This window comes from Poecilia mexicana, unplaced genomic scaffold, assembly GCF_051168715.1.
Source record: "Poecilia mexicana isolate PSO_F unplaced genomic scaffold, ASM5116871v1 scaffold_6, whole genome shotgun sequence".
Lineage (NCBI taxonomy): Eukaryota > Metazoa > Chordata > Actinopteri > Cyprinodontiformes > Poeciliidae > Poecilia > Poecilia mexicana.
The window spans coordinates 20,030,721-20,041,163 of NW_028263375.1; the positions used below are offsets into that span (position 1 = coordinate 20,030,721).

General features: G+C 42.2%; 1 long non-coding RNA gene across 1 annotated transcript; it reads right to left on the reverse strand.

Annotated features, from left to right (window-relative positions):
• Positions 1-297: 297 nt before the first annotated feature.
• Positions 298-2,914, reverse strand: LOC148158693 (uncharacterized). The gene is made up of 3 exons (XR_015763062.1): positions 2,527-2,914; positions 1,792-1,947; positions 298-1,002 (listed from the first exon to the last, which is right to left on the reverse strand). It is a non-coding gene; the product is annotated as an uncharacterized LOC148158693 (long non-coding RNA).
• Positions 2,915-10,443: the final 7,529 nt, after the last annotated feature.

Here is a 10,443-nt window from a genome sequence, read left to right on the forward strand (position 1 = left end):
TTTCATTTTTACCTGGGCCCCAACTGGGTCTAAACTGGGCTAGAATATGGGTACCAAGTGGGTTTGTCCACGGGTTCCATGGTGGCCCCACATGGGTTTGCCCAGGTAGATTTAAATGGGTGCTGACTGGGTTTTCAGTGGGGCCCAGATGCCTCATTCCAGTAGGAACAATGGGGTCTTTCTCACCTAACCTGAAAGTGAATTACATTAATAGATATACAATCTTAATCAACAAACCAAAGTATTAAAATGCTTTAGCACAAAACCTGCATTAAAGAAAAAGAGATGAAAAATGTCTTTTGGTCAAGGTTTTTATTTGGTAATTTAAAATATTCAGTTTTTTTAACTCGTCAATTATAAGAGCTTTATTGACACAGAGCAAATGATGCCACAAGAAATGCACTGGCAAAAGAAATCTACAAAATTATTCATATGGCAGATTTGAAAATAACAGAAACTAGTTTAATATAACAAATGTATAAACATAGATCTATATGTAGATATATAATTATCTATATAACTAGATTTCTAGCTATGTAAATATATATTTATCTCTATATATATAGATCTATATATCTAGTTATATTTCTAAATAACTATATCTTGTTATCTAGATAACTATGCATCTAGTTATGTAAATATGTATAGATACATAAATGTATATAGATCTATATCTAGATATGCAACTATATAGATAGATCTGTACATCTATATATAAATACATATAAATATATATCAACACACACACACACCTACATAGCTCTTTCACACTACATTTTTGTCAAATATTTTTAATAACCTATATGCCACACTTGAAAGCTCTCATACATCATTGTAACTGTCCATCTTGGAACCTGCCCACCTGAGTCTGAGCTGGCTGCCTCCCTAGTCGCTCTAACTTTTCTATTTCCACCTCTGTCCGGGGCTCCAGTAACCCACTTCGAGTGCCTTTTCCGTATCTTTGTGTGATTCCGTGGATGGATCCATTTCTTTTAAGTGCCCCTAAAAAACAAGCAAAGGTAGAAATTGCATTAGTGTTTTACTTTTAGTACAATGTAACATTAATGAAATGTGCATCTCTTCCCCTTCAAGGGGCAGAAATGCTTGCAGGGATCTGCCAAAATCAAAGCACTCTGGAGTCATTATTATTATGTACATAGAGGTGTGCAGATCGATCAGCAATCATAATCGGTTAATTTCCGTGAAAATGTGTTTGATTGGTGATCGCTGATCACGGCCTCTTGTTGCAGATCACCTGTATCTCATTCGCAGCCTGTGTGTGCAGCTGATCTACTCTTTCCGTCACACTGCGCAGACTTTTTAATTTTGCCAGATAACATGTTATCATTTATACCTAAAGTGAAAAAATAACAGCCAATCCAGATGATCGGCAGAGATGAGCCCCATGGGTGATCGGTATCAGAATTGGAAGCAAAAAACCTGATCGGAGCATCCCTAGTACACACACTATATTCTTATTGTAAATTTAAAATATATTAATGTATATAAATCAACTACTGACATAAAGGTTCTATCATGGTCTTGTATATTTTGTTAATACTGTTTGAAATGCAAACAATATTACCTTCAAATTCTGTCAGCAATCAAATCTTTAAGTTCTTGAGAGCACAGTGAAAGAATACTATGTGAATTAAACCAAAAATTGAAGTCTCAGTTTTTAATCTTAAGAAAAAAAAAAAAAAAAGATTACTAAAAATGAACAAAAGGCATAAGACAACCAAAATTAACAAATGTTCAAGAAAAAACGTGAATATAAAAACTGATCTTTACCATACAAAACATCAGAGACGCAGGTCCCGGAACTTGTTTCCTATGTCGGCCAAACAGGTTGAACTGGAGGGCCAATTCAGGGGACATGAGGAATCGCACAGCTTGTTGTACTGCATCATCTAAGGACCCTCCTCCTATTTCTGCAACCATGACAACCTTAAGTATAATGACAATTACAAGACAACATTTTAAAATCAGGACACATGATACATTTAGTTTTTATTAATTGATTTGTTATAAGCTATATATTGTTTCACACATATATAGTTTATAAGCTTACTTTTTATACATGAACAAAATGCCAATTGTTAATGTCTGTATCAATTTAAGTCAATAAATTTTGAAGGATTAGAAGGAAAAAGTAAAGCAAGGAGAACCAAATGGGTAAAAGAACTGAGAGCAGCTCAAATGACAACCAGGGAGACAGAAGATCTAGAGCAGTGGTTCTTAGCCTTTTTTGAGGTACCGAACCCCCCAGTTTCATATGCGCATTCACCGAACCCCCCCCCCCCCCCTCCTTGCCCCATCCCTGCGCTCCTCCGCAGCACTGATTGGCTAAGCAATGTAACGTGATCCTCCGCAGCAAATGATGGCAAAGCGGCGCATCACGACTTTACACAAGTTTTTTTTCCCTCCGCGGCAGAGGCTCCGCCGAACCCCTGGGGTTCAATCGAACCCAGGTTAAGAACCACTGATCTAGAGTTGTGTGTTACAGAAGTCCCTGTTCCACGTTACCTTCTACGTCGCTTTTCTGGAATATCATTATCTCTTTGAAGATCTGATGTCACTTCTGCCCTTGCAAGCCTTCTTCACGCTTCTCCATAGTAGTCTGTAGAAAATAATTTTTTAAAAAGTATTAAAACATTGGTAAATCTAAAGCTCCCATTTGCATTGACCAAACAAATGGCTAGTTGAGACCTAAACACCCACTTGTCATGTTTTTTGCAGTCAAACGATGACAGAATAAAACGCTTTAAAATGTCACTTACACAATAAAACAAACATGATTTTAAAATATTTACTACTATGCCTTCATTCTATTTACAAAAAAGCTTTTATGCCAAATATACTGAAACCACATGGGCCCCATTTCGTGTTGCCCATTTCTGTCCCATTCTCAGTTAGCCCACATAAAAAAGGAATGGGGCCTACATACGCATGCCCAGGTCCAACCCATGTACGGTCAGCCCATACTTATCTCATGTGGGTTCAGTGTGGTCAGCCCACATGGGCTTCCCATGTTGGGCCCGTGATACCGAAACTACATGGGCCCCACATAGTGTTGCCCACTTCTGCCCCATCCCCAGTTAGCCCACATAAAAATGGAATGGGGCCTACATAGGCATGCCCAGGTCCAACCCATGTACGGTCAGCCCATACTTATCTCATGTGGGTTCAGTGTGGTCAGCCCAAATGGGCTTCCCATGTTGGGCCCGTGATACCGAAACTACATGGGCCCCACATAGTGTTGCCCACTTCTGCCCCATCCCCAGTTAGCCCACATAAAAAAGGAATGGGGCCTACATAGGCATGCCCAGGTCCAACCCATGTACGGTCAGCCCATACTTATCTCATGTGGGTTCAGTGTGGTCAGCCCACATGGGCTTCCCATGTTGGGCCCGTGATACTGAAACTACATGGGCCCCACATAGTGTTGCCCACTTCTGCCCCATCCCCAGTTAGCCCACATAAAAAAGGAATGGGGCCTACATACGCATGCCCAGGTCCAACCCATGTACGGTCAGCCCATACTTATCTCATGTGGGTTCAGTGTGGTCAGCCCACATGGGCTTCCCATGTTGGGCCCGTGATACCGAAACTACATGGGCCCCACATAGTGTTGCCCACTTCTGCCCCATCCCCAGTTAGCCCACATAAAAAAGGAATGGGGCCTACATAGGCATGCCCAGGTCCAACCCATGTACGGTCAGCCCATACTTATCTCATGTGGGTTCAGTGTGGTCAGCCCAAATGGGCTTCCCATGTTGGGCCCGTGATACCGAAACTACATGGGCCCCACATAGTGTTGCCCACTTCTGCCCCATCCCCAGTTAGCCCACATAAAAAAGGAATGGGGCCTACATACGCATGCCCAGGTCCAACCCATGTACGGTCAGCCCATACTTATCTCATGTGGGTTCAATGTGGTCAGCCCACATGGGCTTCCCATGTTGGGCCCGTGATACTGAAACTACATGGGCCCCACATAGTGTTGCCCACTTCTGCCCCATCCCCAGTTAGCCCACATAAAAAAGGAATGGGGCCTACATACGCATGCCCAGGTCCAACCCATGTACGGTCAGCCCATACTTATCTCATGTGGGTTCAGTGTGGTCAGCCCACATGGGCTTCCCATGTTGGGCCCATGATACTGAAACTACATGGGCCCCACATAGTGTTGCCCACTTCTGCCCCATCCCCAGTTAGCCCACATAAAAATGGAATGGGGCCTACATAGGCATGCCCAGGTCCAACCCATGTACGGTCAGCCCATACTTATCTCATGTGGGTTCAGTGTGGTCAGCCCACATGGGCTTCCCATGTTGGGCCCGTGATACCGAAACTACATGGGCCCCACATAGTGTTGCCCACTTCTGCCCCATCCCCAGTTAGCCCACATAAAAAAGGAATGGGGCCTACATAGGCATGCCCAGGTCCAACCCATGTACGGTCAGCCCATACTTATCTCATGTGGGTTCAGTGTGGTCAGCCCAAATGGGCTTCCCATGTTGGGCCCGTGATACCGAAACTACATGGGCCCCACATAATGTTGCCCACTTCTGCCCCATCCCCAGTTAGCCCACATAAAAAAGGAATGGGGCCTACATACGCATGCCCAGGTCCAACCCATGTACGGTCAGCCCATACTTATCTCATGTGGGTTCAATGTGGTCAGCCCACATGGGCTTCCCATGTTGGGCCCGTGATACTGAAACTACATGGGCCCCACATAGTGTTGCCCACTTCTGCCCCATCCCCAGTTAGCCCACATAAAAAAGGAATGGGGCCTACATAGGCATGCCCAGGTCCAACCCATGTACGGTCAGCCCATACTTATCTCATGTGGGTTCAATGTGGTCAGCCCACATGGGCTTCCCATGTTGGGCCCGTGATACCGAAACTACATGGGCCCCACATAGTGTTGCCCACTTCTGCCCCATTCACAGTTAGCCCACATTAATGCTGAATGGGGCCCATATGTTTAGCCCAAATGGGCCAGCCCAAGTGGGCCCCATTTTAGGTTACCATATCGGTCCCATACAGTTAGCCCAGATAAAACCCATGCCCACTCATAACCCATGTAGCCCACATCAAACCCAAGTGGGGCCCACCTATCCATGCTGGCTGGGTTGATCCAAGAATTAAGCCTCCGCATCTTGGCCTGTCAGTGACTAAATCTCGAGCAGATAAATCTATTTTAAGCTGTTTTTCTGCAAGTCATGAAATATATATGCTACACCCAACTTTTAAATCAAGCTCTCAATTGAGTTTATGCTGAAGCTGTAGCTTTAAGTAGGAGTGAAATCCATCCACAGGTGGGCAAAGAGCACACTTATTAATTCTGTAAGTAATAAATGAACCCAATCAAATGAAACACCTGCTAATCCCCCAAACACATGAGGTCTTGAGGGAATAACTAGGTCGAAACTGTCTGCGTGAGAAACACAATGAGACGGTTCACATTAATTAAATCTGCCATATGCTGGCACTCTCTTCACAGCATGTCCTGCAGCACAGCAGATGTGACAAACTATCAATTGTTCCGAAAATGAAATCTATCAGGACTTGCACATGTGAGAGTAACAGAATCAGCCAGGTGCTCTTCCAGGCCTTTTCCAGTCAGGTTTGTCATTTTGGCAGGAAATCACAGCTGTCTGTCTGAACGTTTTCCAAAGGAGGCTTTTGGTCATCTATCTACACATTATTGTTTAAAATAAGATTATTCACCAAAGTCCCTTGTTTCTTCGGGGTAGTTTCTGCCTTTCTCTCTCTCTCTTTCTCTCTCTCTCTCTTTCCTTGTCTTGCATTTGCATCATTTCGAGTACATATGGCCCAGGATTATACTTTAGAGTCAAGGTTGCTAGGCAATCTGTTAATCTGGAAAAAGTATAGAATATTATTATACTTTTTTTTTCAGATGAGTTCACAAAAAGGAAACAGAGGATGGAAAACATGATTGTTTCCAAAGGTCTTTCCAAACTTCTTTCACCATCCATCCATCCATCCATCCATCCATCCATCCATCCATCCATCCATCCATCCATCCATCCATCCATCCATCCATCCATCCATCCATCCATCCATCCATCCATCCATCCATCCATCCATAATTGTCATAAAAAGAGAAAATATCCAGGGAGAAGCACCAATCCTTTAAAAAAATGACCTTGTTGTTTCAAAAGTCAGATGAGAATGTGTATACTGGTTCTAATCGATAGAAATTCAATAATAGCTTAAATTTCTACATGTTAAAATCATTTGAAGAATAGCATCCACACCAGGCTACAACAGCAGAAAACCAGACAGGGTGCAAATCCTGCTAGCTGAGTACAGATGTTGCACCCTGCAATCAGCTTATCGATGTAAAATGGGTGAAAGCATGGATTGATCATGGTTGTAGAAGCAGATCTTGCAGAATAATGCACAATGTCACAAAGCTCAAATTATTAAAAACTAATTTCTCGAATTTCTTTAATGATTTGATTCTACTACTGGCTCCCACAGTAGATCTTAAACCAATAGAGGGCCTTTTGGAATAAGAGCATCATGCATTTGGAGTTTACCAATCTGCAGCAATGACACGACATATGGATGAATATTTCTGACAAATCTTTCTGCCACCTTGTTGAATTTATGCCGTGACAAATTAGAGCAGTTATGAAGACAGAAGGAGATTCGACCACTTCTAACAAGGATTATAGATGGAACTCAGGTAGGAAATACAAATACAGACCCATCAGAAGGTTGTGATTTTAATAAGAAAATGAACAGAATGGAAACCATAAATCTCCGTATCTCTCAATTTCAGCATACAGACCAAGTTCAAAACCTACGGGACAGACTGAGATATTTGCATAGTTATGTTGTTTCAGTGTTGTATCTCACAGCCTCCATACAGAGGCATCAGGGTCTTGAGTACTTTGGTTTAATCTATTAAGCTTTTATTGAAGAAAACTCTAAGACTTTTATTGCTCGAAGATGGTTTTTGACATTTAAGGACCCCTGGAAACATTTTTAACTTTGTTCTTTGTATTTTTGAGTGGAGCAATCTACTTCTTGTGTAACAAGTTTGCATGGAAGGACTTTCTTGCTGCCTTGTTCGATTGTGTGCTTATGTAGTTTAGCTTAATGGGCCTTTGGATCAATAATTCCTCAAACTGCATCAGTGAGGATTAACTGCCCCTCAGGGACACCTCTCAGGTCAAAGCCTGGTCCATTTAGCAGCTAATTAGATGTTTGTCTATTGAGCATATGGGCCTTGTGAGGCATATGTTTCAGCACAGCATACAGTGAAAGATAACATCGCTCCCACCGTACTGTGGGAAGAGGGAGCGTCAGCCTGGCAGATATTGATTGAGATCTATGGTTTGGAGTCCAGCCAGTTTCAATAGATTCAGAGTTTTCAGCGTTGATTTGTTTTGATCAAAGCAGAAAACTCTGAAAATATCAAAACTAAATAGGGTCCGATAACTTCAAAGTTTTCTGCCTTGATTTGTTTTGATCAATAGTGGCAGTCCGCACATAGTACACTGATTTATTTGGGTAATGCAATCTTGTCTTGTGGGGTTTCTGAACGAGGTTTGTTTTAAAACCAAACATGAGAATGCAGCAAAAGTTAATTGGCAAATAATTGCAACTTGAATATTCCTTGCTCAGACAAATGTATGTGCATTCAATGGTTATCATGCAGACACTTTCACTTGTTAATCAGGCTGCAGGCAGTGTTGGATGTGTATAGAACAGTCGCTGCCAAGAAGAGACCAGACTACAGGTCCCTTCATAACAGACCCTTCTGATTATATTTATGAAATTCAATTACTCTGACACAGATAGATGGACTTCTTGTCAGCGGGGACGTTCGTCATTTGTTAGCATCAGCAGACATGTCATCCCCGAGGCACTGATGAGACTTAGGTTGTGTGACTGGAAACAAAAAAAGGGTCGGAGCAGAAAAGGACGCTGGGATTTAGCAGAGAAGGAAGGACTGAGGATTACAAGCACATTGTAGTAATGATGAAGAGGCTGTCATCTGAAATACAAATGCATTCAAATACAAATGTGTTAATTACTGAAGATTTTTATTAATCGTAGATGTACTGTTTAAGAAAAAAATTAAATTCATGATTTACATCATGATGAATACTGATTGTCCATCAAAGCCACAGAACGCCCTCATGAGGGCTTCCTACTTTTGGAAATATTCAGGTTTTTACTCTGAATTGCTGTACAAAGTCAGTTTTAATGTAGTCACCTTTAGGATCAGACAGATTCTTCAAAATTAAACTCATTCAATAACGACATTGCGGATGCTGCAGTATCTGCTTATCTTGACTTTGACGGATGTTTATTCACAGACGTACCTTATTACATGCTTCTAAGGGCATTGCTGATTCTACATATGCAGCTACAGTCTTCAGTAAACTTAAATCTTGCACATGGGTGCATGTAGACTTGTGGGTTGAAGTGCTATGCTAATGCTAGCGTATCACGCTCTGTTTTCATGTCAATTGTTAATTTGGCTTTAGCATATTTTAATGCGGTTCCTGTTAATGCTCTCTTGAAAAAAACTTTAAACTGTTTCCTTCCCCATGCACGCAGCACTTTGGTATGAATACGAACATTTGAAGACGAATGCTTTGCCTACGCTTTCTCCCTAGCATGCACACAGTGAGAACTGAAAAAATGTGCATGTTTTCTATTGTGATAGATTTTAAAATTTCTGAACAAAAATGAAATTCCATCAGTCTGTCCATGTGCTCTTTTTTTGCAGGGGGGCAGGTGACAATCTCCATGCACTGAAAGCACAGGAGCTGCGTTTGGCGCTCTGACCAGTCATTTGCAGTGACACTCAGCAATGGAGAACCTCGAGTTTGCGGTTTTATGGACTGAAATGAATCCAGATATTTCATTTTGTCTTGCAGAAGTTTATTGCTCACCTAAATATAATGAAAACAATTCAGTTCAGCTGATAGTTTGCTAAGCATACAAATCTATTTGTCTTGTGGGACTTTTTTTTTTTTCAAAAGTGTGCAGCCATGTTTAGTAATACAGTCAAAAGATGTACACTAACATCCGCACTGGAGCTTTATTGAAAAGAAAAACTCAAACAGAATAATATGCATATCACACCCAACTAATTTTATGTAGTTCTGCTGTTTCCCACTGGCACAAAACTCTAATGTTGACAGTTTCTTGCTTCTCCCTTGCACACCCATTCTTCGAAGAGACGTGCTGCTTGCAGGGCTGCTAAATCCCAGTTATTCTGCTTCTAATGTTAACGCCTGTGCTCCTTGCACTGCTCATAATTACTCTCCTCCACACTGAGCAGCTTTGATAGCAGAGAGTATGTCCGCTTGTTCACTGAGGTGGTCAAAGAGTTGTTGCTTGCAGTTTGCAAGGTCTGGCCTCTGCTCATACGGTGGTGTAAATCAAGGCCAAATCAGCAAATGCACGCAAAACACGACTTGGCGTATCTTGTACTACTCATGGAGCGGTTATGAAAAAAGAGGAAGAGGCGCGTAGGATCCGCTAACGGAGACTAATCTGTCCAGGTCAGAACCAGGCGGAGCCACGCTCGTGGAGGGATGGCTTTGTGAAGCTGAATTCCTTTAGGTTGCTCAGAATTGGAAAATTGTGGATGAGAACAAATGGAAGCACAGTATTTGTTCTCTGGTAATTTGCCAGAGCAGTACTGGCAGCAGGAGAATTGAAGGAGCAAAAAGGCAGGAATGTGACTCATTCAAAGGTATGTTACATAAAAAGCCGAAAATGAGAAACGGCGTGAGCGTTTCAAAGTTGCTGTGAAAATCTCAGCAGGGATGAGTGGGCAGTAAGCAGAAAGTATAGGCCAAACGAGTCTCGAAGCCTCGCGTGTGGTCCGATCTCAGCCAATGGCGTTGTGTTCGCACTTTTCTCTTACCAACTCTGTGATGCTTCAACCCACACCTCCTTTCTTGCTTTGGTTCGCCTTTGAAAGACTTTAATAAGGCAGGAGAGGAAAAAGGAAATCTCACAGACATTTTCTCGCCTACAAGCCAGCAAAAAGGGAGCTCGCTGTGAAAGGAGGACAGAAATGCCGAGCAGCAAAAGATGGAGGGGGAGACGCCCCCTGTATGAAACATCTGAGTGTTGCTCACTTGAAAAAGATTTGGACTGGCTTTTTCCTGAAACCTTCCGGTAGAAAGATTATGCCTGGGGTAAGATCCTTCAGAGAAGCTGCCAGCAGAGAGACTCTCACACCCCAAGGATACAAGAATACATAGAAACTCAGAAACCAATTTTTCATCTCTATTTTCTATGAACACCTATTTAATAAGTTTTGGGACGTGAAATGTCTTTTGACCTTTGTGTATATGCTGATAAACATAAAACCGAAGAAAATCATGCTTGAAGCCATTACACTGACTGAGCCTGATTTTGTCAAGGGGTGAA